This window comes from Notamacropus eugenii, chromosome 5 (assembly GCF_028372415.1).
Source record: "Notamacropus eugenii isolate mMacEug1 chromosome 5, mMacEug1.pri_v2, whole genome shotgun sequence".
In the NCBI taxonomy this organism is placed as follows: domain Eukaryota; kingdom Metazoa; phylum Chordata; class Mammalia; order Diprotodontia; family Macropodidae; genus Notamacropus; species Notamacropus eugenii.
In genome coordinates this window covers 251,569,301-251,584,775 of record NC_092876.1, presented here as the reverse complement: position 1 = coordinate 251,584,775, position 15,475 = coordinate 251,569,301, and positions in this window count along the sequence as shown.

Genomic DNA, 15,475 nt, shown 5'->3' with positions numbered 1-15,475 from the left:
AGCTATCTCGTGTATCTTTTATGTGAGATAATTTAGCATACTACCTCTTCTTTCTTCTCCAAGTGCATTCCTCTATCTTTCACCATATTTTTTTTAATATTGTTATCCGTTTTATAACTCCTTATGATTTCTCTTCCCTGTTCCCCTTCTTATGCCTTTTTGAGGGTATTATATTTGAAAGACAAGTTTTCTTCTCACTTGTAGAAATTTCACCACAACGCTTGAAAGTCTTCTATTTCAGATGGGGTGAGGGGAGCCAAGATGGCAGTGTGGAAGCAAAGACTTGCTAGAGCTCTCCGCACAAGACCAACCAAATACCTGTAAAAAATGACTCTAAATGAATTCTGGAACTGTAGAAACCACAGAATGACGGAGTGAAGTAAATTTCCAGTACAAGACAGCCTAGAAGGTAGACAGGAAGAGACAATCACACCATGCTGGGTGCAGAGCACAGTACAGTGTGGACTGCTTGGCACAGATTGAACCTGAGGAGGCCTCAGGGGGACTGAATTTCTGGTACCTGTGGCAGTTTCCTGAATTCACAATCCCAAATGCTGAGGACACTTTGGAAGATCAATGGAAATTCCAAGGCAGTCACAACAGCAGCATCAGAGGCAGTGGCAGCAGCTGTTTCTTGAGCTTTAGGTACTCTGATTGCAGCAAGGATTGAGCAGCTGATAATAAACTCCCCACCCACACTGAACACAGAAAGCTACATTGATAAAGAGCTCAAAAGTCAAGTAAATGGTGGGGAAAATGAGCAAAAACCAGAAAAAAATTCAGGCTTTAGAATCTTACTGTAGTGACAAGGAAGACCAAAGTATACATACAGATGCCAATGAAGTTAAAGCTTCTACATTCAAAGTCTCCAAGAAAAAATATGAATTGATCTCAGGCCATGGAAGAGCTCAAAAAGGATTTTGAAAATCAAGTAAAACAAGTAGATCAAAAAAAGGAAAGAGAAATGAGAGTGAAGCAAGAAGATCATGAAAAACGAGTCAACTACTTACTAAAGGAAACTTAAAAAATGCTGAAAAAAATAACACTTTTAGAAATACACTAACCCAAAAAGTCAATGAGTGGAAGAATGCCTTAAAAAAGTGGAATTGGAAGCATTGAAAAGGAGGCTCAAAAGCACACTGAAGAAAATAATTTCCTTAAAGACTGGAGTGGAGCAGATGGAAGCTGATGACTTCATGAAAAATTAAGGAATTTTAAAACAAAAACAAAGGAATGGTAAAATAGCAGACAATGTGAAATACGTAGTTGGAAAAACCAGTCACCTGGAAAATAGATCCAGAAGAGACAATTTAAAATTATGGAACTACTTGAAAGTCATGGTCAAAAAAGAGCAGAGACATCATCTTTCAAGAAATTATCAAGGAAAACTGCCCTGATATTGCAGAACTAGATGGTAAAATAAACATTGGAAGAATCCACTGCTTTCCTCTTTAAAGAGATCCCAAAAGGAAAAGTCCTAGGAGTATTGTAACCAAATCTCAGGGCTCTCAGGTGAAGGAGCAAATACTGCAAGCAGCCAGAAAGCAATACTATTTGAGTATTGTTGAAATACAATGAGGATAACATAAGACTTGGCCACTTGCAACTTTAGTGATTACAGGATTTGGAATATGATATTCCAGAGATCAAAGGATCTAGGATTAAAAAAAATCACCTACCCAGCACAACTGAATATAATACTTCTGGGCAAAAAATGATCATTCAATGAAATAGAGGACTTTCAAACATTCTTGTTGAAAAACCCAGAGTTGAATAGAAAATTTGACTTTCAAATGCTAGAATCAAGAGAAATATGAAAATATAAAGAAGAAATAGAAATCATAAGGGGCTTATTAAAATTGAGCTGTATACACTCCTACATGGAAATGTCACATTTGTAACTCTTGAGACTTTTCTCAGTATTAGGGTAGTTGGAGAGATTATATACATAAAGACAGAGGGCACAGAGTGAATTGAATACATAGGGATGATATCTAAAAAAATAAAATTAAGGGGTGAGAGAGGAATATATTGGGAAAAGAAAGGGAGAAATGGAATTTGGCCAATTATCTCTCATAAAAGAAGCAAGAAAAAGCCTTTTCAATTGAGGGGAAGAGGGAGGAGTTGAGAAGGAAAGAGAGAACCTTACTCTAATCACATTTGGCTTGAGATGGAAATAACATACACACTCAATTTGTTATGAAAATCTATTTTACTCTACAGAAAAATAGACTGTAAGAGGATAAGTGGGGGGTGGGAGAATCACAAAAGGGCAGGCAAATGGGAGGAGGGGGTAATTAGAAGGAAACACTTTTTAGGAGGGAGAGGGTCAAAAGCAAATAGAATAAATAGGGGGCAGGAGGATGGGGGGAAATATTGTTAGACTTTCACAATATGACTGCTATGACAGTGCTTTGCATAACTACACATGTATAACCTATGTTGAATTGTTTGCTTTCTCACTGAGGATGGGTGGGGAGGACGGAAAGGAGAGGTGTTGGAACTCAATATTTCAAAAATGAGTGCTAAAAGTTGCTTTCACAGGCAATTAGAAAATAAGACATGCAGGAAATGGGGTATGGAAATCTATCTTACAGCACAGGAAAATAGAGGGGAAGGAAGTAAGAGATGGTAGAGGTGTGATAGAAGTGAGGGCAGATTGGAGTAAGGGGAAATTGGAATGTACAACGTCTTGGGGTAGTCCAAGGGTACAGATGTGGAGAAAATTATGAACTCAGAATCTTGTGGAAGTGAATGTTGAAAACCATAAACAAACAAACAAACAAACAAACAGATAGAAAAATGAATGAACGTATCAAACAAACAAAAAATACATGTATTTTTAAAGAGTTGGAAATTGAAGGGATGCCCATAAAATGAGGAACAGGTAAACAAGCTGTGGTACATGATTTTGCTGTATTATGGTATTATGCTATAACAAATAACAAGCAGGATGATTTCAGAAAAACCTGGAAAGATTTATATGAAGTAATGCATAGTGAAGTGAACAGAACCAAGAGGACATTATGCACAGTAACAGCAATATTGTTCAATGAAGAGCTGTGAATGCCTTAGCTATTCTCAGCAACAAAATAATCCAAGACAATCCCAAAGGACTCTTGATGAAGCATGCTGTCCACCTCCAGAGAAAGAGCTTGTATTGATTGAATACAAATTGAAGCATGCAATTTTCACTTTCTTTTTTTTTCTATGATTTGCGTCTTCTTGTACAAAATGACTAATACAGAAATATTTTACATAACTGGACACGTAAAAAAAAGAAAATCCCCTATTTCATTAAAATCTATTCTCCTCTCACTTCCCATCCCCCAAAACTATATTCACTTTTGCTGGGTAGATGATTCTTAGCTGTAATTCTAGCTCCTTTGTCTTCAAAAATATCATATTACATCTCTTTCGATCATATAATATATAAACTGCTCCATACTTTTTACTCCTCACTGTAACTTCACAGTACCTGAATTCTTTCATTTTGATTGCTTGCACCATTTTCTGCCTCACCTGGGAACACTGGAATTCATATATAATACTGCCTGGAGTTCCGATTTTGGGACATCTTTCAGAGAGGCGATCAGTAGATTTTTCAACTTCTATTTAACCATCTGATTCTAGGTTATAAGTGCAGTTTTCATCAATTATTTATTCAATCGTGGTATATGGACTCTTCTTTGATCATAGTTATTAGCTAATCTGTTTATTCTCAAGATTTTTCTCCATCTATTTTCCATGTAATTTTTTCAATGAGATATTTCTCATGTTTTCTATTATTTCTACTCTTGATTTTGTTTTATTATTTCTTCATGTCTTCCTGAGTCACTAGATTCCACGTGACCAATCCTAATTTTAAAATGAAATCATCAATGAACTTTTGTACCTTCTTTTAAATTTGGCCAACGCTACATTTTATGAGTTATATTCTTTAGTCAATCTTTTGCAATTTTTGAGACAGGAAGCATATTAGTCATTTTTTGGAAGACAACTCAATCTCTCCAAAAAATTAGAAAGTGAGAAAGTGAAAAATATATTTTGGGTCTGCATTCAGAAACTCTCATTTCCTTATCTATAGGCAAATAATATTTTTCATTATAAGTTCTCTGTTATTGTATTATATCATTATATTGTTGAGAATAAATAAGTCATTGACAATGGTTTGTCTTAAAATATTGCTTTTACATTTATCTCCCAGTTCTACTCAATTCACTTTTCATCATTTCGTGTAAGGTTTTCTAGATTCTCCTGAAATCATTCTGAACTTCTCTTCTTATAGAGTGATAGAAATCCATTATAATCACATACCAAAGCTTGTTCAGCCATTTACAGATTGATCGAAATCCTCTCAATATCTTATTCACTCCAAAAAGAGCTGCTATAATTAACCTTTCTTCATTTAAGAAAATCTTTTTGGTCAATTTTCTCCTTAAAGAGTCCTTTTCCAATGAATTTTTGGGCCTCTTTCTCAATTTGGCCTTTTTTGTTATTCAGTGTTGTTTTCTTCTGGTGTCACTCATTTTTTTGCCTATTTTTCCTCTATCTCTCATTTAAAAAATTCTTATTCTTATTATTTTTTTTTTTTGCTTTTTTCATGTATTCTTTTAGGGCTTGAGAATAACATTCTTGTTTAAGGCTTTGCATGTAGTTGTTTTTGACATTGTATCTTTTAGGTTTGCATTTTTATCTTCTCGGTCACCATAGTAACTTTCTATGGTCAAATTCTTTTTTTGTTGTTCTTTTTTTCCAGTTCATTTCTTGACATTTAACTTTATATTAAAGTGCAGTGGTGCTACTGAGTGGAGGGGGAACTGTCATAACATTCAGGTTGTTTACTCTGTTGTTTGCAAAGCTAGTTCTGAGAGTCTCATGGTTTTCAGTTCTTCTGAGATGGTGCCACCTGAAGAGAGTTTTGATCACTGTTCTCTTGGTTTGTGAGCAGCCACAAATACTGTTCCCTGCTCCTTTGCTGCTAGCATCTCTAGTGCGGTCCTCCTATCCTGGGACTTCAGTCTTTCAATGAATTCAGAGGAGAGTGAGGTTCAAGTGTTGCCTGCCCAGTCCATTTTCCCCTCCACTGTAATAACTCTTTTTTACATCTCCCTCCTAGAAATAATTTCCCCCAATCTGCCTCTACTAATATCCCTCTTTCTAACATATCTATTTTTGAGATCATACCAACATAATCAAGGCATGAACCTGTGCCCTCTAACTGTTTGGAGTCAGTCCAACTACCATAATAACTACAGTGTTGTTCTGAGTTACATTTATCATCTTCCCATATAAGAATGTAAAACGTTTAGACGTACTGAGTCACATTTCTCTTTTGGGTTTACATTTTTATGCTGCTTTTGAGTCTTGTATTTGTGAGTGCAAATTTGTATTTATCTCTCTTCTTTTCACCAGAAATGCTTGACAACCCTTGATTTCATTAAATATATGTTTCCTCCCAAAGGATTATGCTTAGTGTTGCTAAGCAGGTTAATCTTGGTTGTAATCCTAGCTCCTTTGCCTTCCAGAAATCATTTTCTAAGTTCTCTGCTTCTTTAATGTGTTAACTACTAAATCTTGTGTAGTCTTTGTTATGGCTTTATATTATTAGAGGAGTTTCTTTTTTCTGAATATGTGTAATGTTTTTCTTTCAGCTGGGAGTTCTAGAATTTGACTATGATATTCCTGAGAGTTTTTACGTTTGAAATTCTTTCAGTAGATTATGAGCATATGTTTTCAGTTTCTCCTCTACTTTCTGGATCTATAATATTAGGGCAGATTTTCCTTAAAATTTTTGAAATATGATATTTAGGCTCTTCATTTGATCATGACTTTCAGGTAATTTAATAATTCTCAAATTATCTCTTTACATTCTATTTTTAACTTTATTTGTTTTTATGAAATAATTTATATTTTCTTCTCTTTTTTTCCTTCTTTTGACTTTGTTTTATTATCTTTTTGTTGTCTCATGTCATTACCTTCAACTTGTCCATTTGTAATTTTTAAGGAATTTTATTCCTCAGTGAGCTTATCTATTTCTTGTTTTCCATTTTATCAATTCTGACTTTGAGGTGTTATTTTCACTAACAAAGTTTTCTACATTTTTAACCACTTGATCAATTCTGTTTTTGAAGTTGTTATATTCTTCAATATTTTTGTGACTCTTTGTCTAAATCATTAAATGCCTTTCCGTAAGTTTCTTGTATGTGAAGGGTTAAATTTTTATATAAGACTAATAGAGTTCTTTAATGAGGGAGAATAGTTTTTACTAACCCATAAGACTGCAAAATATAAAAAAGAGGAAGAAATAGAGTTGCTGATACCAGTGGGATTTTGTTACGGGAGACTAAATGGTCTTAAAAACAAAATGTCTTCAGGATAAGAAAAATCAGTTAAATCAATATTATGTTACCTAGGGAACAATGGTTAGAGAAGAGAAGATCACAAGTTGCTTCACCAAGGATAGGAAATTTAGGGTAACTTAGGGGAAATTTTTATAGTTTCTTTCACGGGCTACCTGTATACATGTATTCAGCCTAGTACATGCATTTCATCCACTACATGTGACAATAAATTTCTCATTAACTTAATACAATGACTGCCTCTTGATTTTTACAACATATGGTATTGCTATCACTTCTTTTCACTCTGTTATTTAATTTTAAAAGTCTTTCTTTATGTCTTTGAAAAGTTCTTGTTGGGACTGGGTCCTATTCATATGTTTCCTGTCTCCCCCCACCCCCACCCCCTTTCAAGGCTTTGCTATGAGCAAAGCTGTTTTAACAACTGTTTTGACATCATTGTCTTCTGAGTATCTGTCTTGATCTTCTCTGTCACATAAGTATTTTATAGTCACATTTAGGCATTTTTTTTTGGTTGCTCTATTTCTTTGTTTGTTTTTCTTCCTATTTCTTGACTAAGAATTTTATGTTAATGTTAGTCAAACTGGGTGGTGGGAATGGAGTCCATATCTCAAACTTCATGTTTTTTTGTACTGATGTTTTCACATCTAGTTCTGGATGTTTGGAAGTTTTTGGTGCTTCCAGGGTGATATGATCCACAGAGAGATATACTCATTGTTCTTTTAGTTTGCACTCTGATCTCTATCCAGGAGGGTTCCCTGATTTCTTGCAGCTATGTTATACTGCTCCTCAGGGTCTCTGCTCCCTCATCAGTGAAGTACTTCCCGGACTTGGGACCCACTCGTGGGTCTAAACCATGGAATTTGCTTACAGTTCTCTGTCTACTGCCCAGTGCTAGCATAAGGGTCCCTTTAAATCTGTTTCTCACCAGTTTCCACGTCCCTTTATTATCTCAGGCTTGAAAGCTCCTAAAGCTTTTATTACTTCTGTCACTGTCTTCAAGATCCACAGCTAACATTGCAACCACTCCAGTGTCAAAGACCTCTGCTTTCATCCTCCTACATTGTCTTGGGCTGGAAAAAATATCTTATCTGACTTTAAGTTGATTCTGTCACTCTAGAATTTGATTTGAGGCATTATTTTAAAATTGCTTGAAGTCAGCTATAGTGCATTCTCTATTCTGCCATCTTAGATCCCTCAAACTTTTAATAAGATAATTTGGCTCAGATATTCTACCAGTACTTCATTCTCAGTTTATTATCCTTATTCACTGAAACTTCAGATGGTATGAGGCTTCCTCTATCCAATCTACTTCAGAGGCTTTCTATTGCCTCTAGGATGAATTATAAACATATTTATTTATCTTCTGAAGCCCTTTACAACATAGATGCAAGCTTTATTTAGAGAACATATTTGAACATTACTTCCCTCAACCCCCCAAACTCTGGCAAATCTACTTTTCTCTCTCCACAGAAAACTCTCCTCCCATATACCTCTCTGTGCCTTTGTTCTGATTGGCCCATATGTCTAGTTCACTCACTCCTCATTTCCAGCTCACAAAGGCCCTCTCTTTATTGGACATGCAGTTGAAACGTGTCATTCTGTACATGCACACCTTCCCAAATGATCTTATATTTAACAATTTTTTATTGTTTATATTTCTTCACTTTATATTTGTGCACTATATATTTATTTATGTATTTTTAATTTCCCTGAAAGAAAAGATTATCATTTTTTTCTTTGTACTTTTTCCCCTAGCACCTACCACAATTCTTGGTACAAAACAGGCACAAAAATCATTATTTATTGGTTATTTAATCACTCTCCAATCTGACTCAATTTTTTGTGAGAGAAACAGCATCAATTTGGTTGTTTTCCATGCTCAAACCTGTGTTGTTTTTGACTCTTCCCTCTTTCTTGGTGTATCATAGTCAAATAGTTGTCAAAATCCTGCCTCCATAATATCTCATATATCTGCTTCCTCTTCTCTATTTCCAATGTCAACACTCAAATACAATGTCTTATTAGCCCTCCTCTGAAATACTGCAATAACTTATTCAAATACATTCATAAGTTTCACTCTTATCAATCCCTTACAATTCATCCTTCAAGAGAGTTCCAGAATATTGTTAATTGTTAGAACTAGTAAAGTCATTTCTATTAACAAAAGATCTATCACCTTTCAAATAAAATTCCAAACTGAAGTGCCTAGTATTCAAGACCGTGTTTTATATTGCCTTTCCAGTAGTATTTTATATTATTCATATTTTCCATACTGTCTGATGACTTTTCTTCCCAAAAATATGCTGTTTTCTTCTCCTTCCACCTTTGCTTATATTATTCTCTGTATAAAACGTCCTCCCATTTAATTCTTATTAATAGCTATTGAATTTCTATGCATACTTTAAGACCCAGATCAGATGCCAACACTGGAAGGAAGCCTTCCTTGATCACAGTAATCATTTCTTTCCATTTCACTTGATTGTGTGCTTTGATCAGAATGAGAAACTTTGTTCTGTGACCAAGCACCAAATTTCTTTGTCTATATTTTGCATCAGGGTCTGGTGTCTGACTTTTGTGTGTATGTGTGGGTAAAAATTTGGTATGAATGCTAATGAAAAACTCATGAGTCAATGATTAATGATGACATTTGAGTCCTTGAAAAAACTAGGTGTAACTAGAGATGTCTTCTTAGTTAGAAGAATAGTTGAGGAACATGTTTGATGTCATATACATTTCACAACTACCAGGACTTTAACACAAGGGTAGTAGTTTATTTACAAAAATAGGAAACTCATGCTGACCTCAAGGAATAGATTAAAATGTAAGTGAGAAATGCTTAACAAAATAAAACTACAACACAGCATAATGTAAATTTGTAATTTTCTAAGTCAATATGTGGAGATACATATTTGTTTCTATTTCTGTTGGACACCACTGTGTATTAGAGTCAAAAGAATACTAATAACTATGAGTTAATTGTGGATGAGGGTTGGAGTTAAGAAGATCTGAATTTGAATTGCACTGTATTTATTTACAAGACCTATAACCCTGGGGAAGTCACTTGACATTAACTAACTTAATGTTATCACTTATAAAATAGTACTTACTTCAAAGACAATCAAAGGAGATTATGTACATATGTGTATATTCAAATTCCAAGCTCTACTTACTATGTGTGTGACTGTGCAACTCCTTCACATCTCTGGGTTTCAATGTCCTAATTGCAGAATAAACTCATTGCAAAAGATGATTTTTAATGTCACATATATTTCTAAATGCAGTGACTGTTTTAAGATGGTTTGTATTTAAATAACATCCTCATTATAGTTCTTTAAGCAGGTCTCATGTGTTCGGAGTTGCTACTGTTGTGTCTTTTAAGCTAAGTTTTAAGATAAGTTTTCTTATCAAAGATACTTGAATGGCATGACATTAACTTCTCTAGCTCATTTTTTACTTACAAAGAACTAAGAAAAACAGAGTTAAGTAACTTGCTCAGCATCACTCAGCTAGTAAGTTTATGAGACCAGATTTAAACTCTGGTCTTCCTAAATCCAGGCCTGTCATTTTATCCACTATGCCACCTAGCTCTACATATGTTTGCATATAACTATATTCAAAGCACACACACACACACACACACACACACTCACATCTGTGTGATTGTGTATATGTGTGTGGATGTATATTCACCTCTTTAGTATTTATCTCCAAAGTAACCAAAGTATATCTCCCTTTTTCTGTACTTTGATAATGCTGTCTGTCATAGCTATAACAATTGGTGTCTATACAAGATGTCCCACAAGTCTTAGTGTAGTTTGATGCTTTAGTAGTTTAAAACTACAAAAAGTCTTTTGGTATATTCTACCTAGGAACATTGTTATTATAGAAATATGATTATTATAGTTCTTTATGTCAAGCACATGAGCCATATCAAACTTCTTTGCTCAGTTGGACTTAGTTTTATGTCCAAGAAGGAATTAGTTTGAAAAAAGACTTCTAAAGAAGGATTTCATTTACATAATTGCCATCTTCCAGTCTTTCAGAATTTTGAAAATGGGCTCTTTTGAATTGTATAAATGAATGAGCATACAGACGTTGATGTATACATTTTGCTATGGCTTGCAAGTTCACAATCACAAGGAAACACTATTATGAAAATACCACCAACACATACCAAGGACAATTCGTCTATAATTTACAGATTGAGAAAATTGTAGGGGTGATAAAAATTGAAGTGACATGCTCAGGGCCATGCAACTAATATGTGTCTGAGTCAAGACTTGAATCCAGGTTTTTTACCTATCCTCTATGACAGATCTTCTCTCAAAGATGCATCCATAGAGCATGTATGTACATGTCTATTACTATGTACACATTTATATAACATATATATGTTCAACAGCTATGAAGGATATGCTTTGAATTCTGTGAATTCATTTTGTATGAACATTCCACACCTCAAAAATAAGCAAATTCTACAAATCAGAACTTAATTTTTGTTGCTGTTGTTGATTAGCTAGGGTTAAAAAAAATGATGACAAAAATATTTACATGTATATTAAACTTTAAAATACATTGTGCATTTTTTTTGAGGAAACAAATTATTAAATATTCACCAGGGCACACCTTAAAGGATGTAATATAAATCTAACATATATACATATACATATATGTAGATATCTGTCTACATATGCATGTGTACATGTATGCTATATGTACACACATGTATGTTCCCCTCTTCAAAACCATGAGAGACGATTTGAAAATGGACAAATAGAAAAGTCTATAAAAAAGTGTGTTTTCACTTCAGTAGCGGGAAAAATGAAAACAAGTCAGATAGAAAGAATGTGTACTATACCCCTCCCCTGCCTTAATCAGCTTTATTGTGCTTTAAAAAAATCTGCTAAAGAATACCTTTACCAATTTAATATTATTTCTCAACTTGACACAGTCCTTATGCTATCTGATGCACCTTTGTTTGCAGCATTAGGGCTGAGGAGAATTCTGAGAGCCACATAAAAGAGAGTAACTTCTTTCCAATCTGAAACAGGGAGTTCAAATCTAACTGATAGCACCAATAGGAGCCATTTCATAAGTATATTTCCAAAAATATTACTACAAATATGTACCATATTTGATCTTCCCCCTACATATGAGCTTAAGATTAACTATTTCACACATGCACACATACACACAAACTTACACATAAACACACACGCAGTCTGTTTTAAATAATTAGGTAGCCAGGTGGCCCCATGGATAAAGTGCTAAACCTGAAGTCTGGAATATCAAGAGTTCAAATTTGCTATCAGAAACTAACTAGCTATATGTTCCTAGACAAGTTACTTTAACCTGTCTGGATCTCTTTCCTCACTGGTAAAATGGGGATAATAGTAGCATCTACCTTTGCTGAAAGGGAGAAATGATAGTTCTAAAGTGCTTTTGTAAACTTTAAAACTACATCAATGTCGGGTATTATTGGTGTTATTGATATTGATAGAGAGGAAACCACAAAGCTAGGAGCTGTGGGTTCAAGTTCTGCCTCAAATATGGAGGCTATATGAAGGTAGCAGAGTAACCACTCAGTGTTAAAGGTGATCCCAAAGCATTATATTTAAATGGGAACTCATTGATAGTTTCTTTACCTGAGAGTTCTCTTTACCATGGGAATCAGAGATCTGTTCTCTATGTCCTATATACACACATACATGCAATGGTAATTCAAAAGCAATTAACAGGAAAAATGACCTTCTCATTCATTAAATGTGACAGATATTGATGAAAAGATCTCCCAAGGGTACTAAAGAATTTTTACTTCAAAGGGAGAGCAGGAGGCATTAAGGTCAATGCTGACAATTTGTTTTAATTTAGTTAAGAAGTATCATTTAAACAGTAACTTCTTGTTACGAGCCTATCTATGGGTGTACCAGATGCAAATAGAATGTGCATTTTGTTAAGTTTCATGCAAACTAGTGATTGTCTGAGCTATAATTGTTCTTCTGAACAGCCCCAGAGGCTTCATTTTTTTTTTTTCAACTTTGGGTTCCTGCAACCTTCTTGTTCACTTTTCAGTTGCCTCCATTCTCCAGTTATTTTATATGAAAAGCCCTGAGTGAGTTAAGCAGCACAATACCATTGTTTTTAGGCAGAGCATTGTATTATGAAAGAATAAATTTTTAAAAATTGAAACAATTATAAGAAGTAAATCAGCACTTGAGAGAAACTTGAATAGCATTTCAATACATTACTGGAATGTAATAGATTAAACTATCCTATTTATCATTATTAAACTTGTAAATCTTTTAAAGGAAAGTTCTACATGCTTGATCTTTCCTTTTTAATTTCTCCTTCCTGGAATTTCTTAGGTCTAATACTGAAAGAGATAATGAAGCTATTAAAAAAGATAAAGGGCTCTTATCCAAGCTATTGTAGAGAAACATTAAGGACACTTTAGTCATGTACAGCATATTATCCCTTACATATTGTCCAGAGTCTCAAGGAGCCATTAATAGGTAATATGACATGACTCCTATTTTACCTTAAATCATATCACAAATTTGGAAAAAAGATGCTATTATGTAATGGGTAATATGATCAAATTCTAAGGGTCCATTTTAGTGATGATCTCTACAATGAAAAAATTTGGTTCTATGTTTTATAAAATAATATTTTCAATGGACTAGACAGTTGATAGTAACTAAATGTAACACAATAATATTTCCATTTACATTGATATCATGAGATTTAATCTATGAAGGAGCTGAAAAATAGGTAGAAAATATCTTTTCCACCAATTCATGAAGAAGACTAATGAAATAACACTAGCATTTACATGACATTTTAAGCTTTACAAAGTACTTTGAAAATATCTCCTATCTTCACAACAATCCTGAGAGGTGTGTCATTAGCATTCAATTTTACAGAAGGAGAAATAGAGGCAAGCAGAAGAGAGAGATTTCATATAGTTAGTAAGTGTCTGAGACAAGACTTGAATTCAGGTCTTCATAATTCCAAGTCCAGTTTGCTAATTAGTGCTCATGGGTTTTAAAACCATGAGATCTTTAATAATTATGAGGTTATGGGCCAACATCCTATTTCATTTCATCAACAGAATGTAACAAACCATTTACTCACATCAGTAACATATCTTGCCAGAAATCTACTCTCCACATTCTCAACTAACCACTATCATTCTAAACCAAGTAAAATTACTATGTAGTTTTCCCTTTCATTATATAACATTTAGGTTTGCATCACTTTGGAGTATGGTATTGGATTACAGGTGTGTGCAATCTCATTTTTCAAATGTTGTTTCTCTAATTTGTTTTGTACTAGTGGGGGATCTCAATATACCCTTCTCGTATTTTGATAAATATGTCAAGAAAAAAATTATAAGATTTAATAAAATTTTAGATGCTAGAAATAACAGAGTTCTGGTGAACAATGAATGGGAATATAAAGGCATACACCTATTTCTCAGCTGTGCATGACACCTTCTCAAAAAGTGACCATGTATATACATGGGCATAAAAACTTCACAAACAAATGCAGTAAAGCAGAAATATTTAATGTAGCTTTTGTGATGAAAATGTAACAAAATTACCTTCTGAAACAGATTTATAATTAATTTTAAATTAAATAATCTAAAACTAAAGAGTGGGTCAAAGACCATCATAGAAATATTCAATAATTTCATTAAAGATAAAGACAGCAATGAGAAAACATTTTCAAAATTTGAGGGATGCAAAGTTGTACTTAGTAGAAAATTTATACCTCTAAATATTTTAGATTAACCAATTAAAATATAGAGACAGAGTTAAGATGGCAGAGTAAAGTCAGGAACTTGCCTGAACTCTCCCCCAAACCCCTCCAATTAGCTTTAAGTAATGACTCTCAAAAATTCTAGAGTGGCAGAATCCAACAGAAAAGTGAAGTGAAACAATTTCCCAGCCCCAGACAAGTTGGAAGTACAGCAGGAAAAGCCTATTGTACCAGGGTGAGAGAGGAGCAGAGTTCCAATGCAGGCAAGACCAACAAAGACCAGCCCCAGCAAATGAGGAACAGATCTCAGGGTGACTGAATTGGTGTTAGTTTCCACACCTCTCAGACCACAGATAGGAAAGACAACTTAAAAAGTCAGCAGGAAAAGTCTGTCACACCTGGGTGAGAGTGGAGCACAGTCCAGTACAGGACATGCCAGCACCGACTCAGCCTCAGCTATTGAAGAATAAGCCTTGGGAGTCAATGAATCAAGAGTACCAGGAGCAGATTCTTTAACTCTCAGCCCCTGCATGGTAATAGATCAAACAACTGGTCAGAAGGAGATGACAGGCATCTCCTTGCTAGTACTGAGGCTGAACTCTGTTGCTTTTCCCATACTCAAATCCAGGTCACAGTCCTGGGTGGCAGTCTCAGGGGAAGGAGAAGCAGTAGCACACCAGAGCTTGCAGCTACAGTGGAACAAAGACCCTAAGAACAGTCCAAGGGCAGAAAAGAGTGTTTGTGGTCACTCATACATGAGAGTACAGGAGAGAAGAATAGTAATTACATCTCTTCTTAGATCATATCACCTTAGAAGAAATGAAAACTTACAGGTGTTTAGAAATATCTCTGAAAGCAGCTACACAAAACTTTTGAAGCCTGGGACAGTACACCAGTCCCTGAACAGGTGTACTTCATCCTGGAAGCAGAGCCATACTTTAACAAAGATTAAAAAGACAAGAAATAGTCTGGGAAAATGAGCAAACAACAGAAAAAAATTCTGACCATTGCTATGGTGACAAGCAATATCAAAACACATACTGGGAAGAAGAAAACAATGTCAAAGCTTCTATATCCAAAGACTCAGGCCATAGAAGAGCTCAAAAAATGATTCTGAAAATCAAGTAAAAGCAGTAGAGGAAAAACTGGGAAGAAAAATTAGAGTGATACAAGAAAATTATGAAAAATTAATCAGCATCTTGGTAAAGGAAACACACACAAAACATACAGAAGAACATAACAACTTAAAAACATACTAGGCCAAATGACAGAAGAGATACAAAAAGCTAATGAAGAGAGAAATGACTTTCAAGCAAAATTGGCCAAATGGAAGAAAAAGCACAAAATTT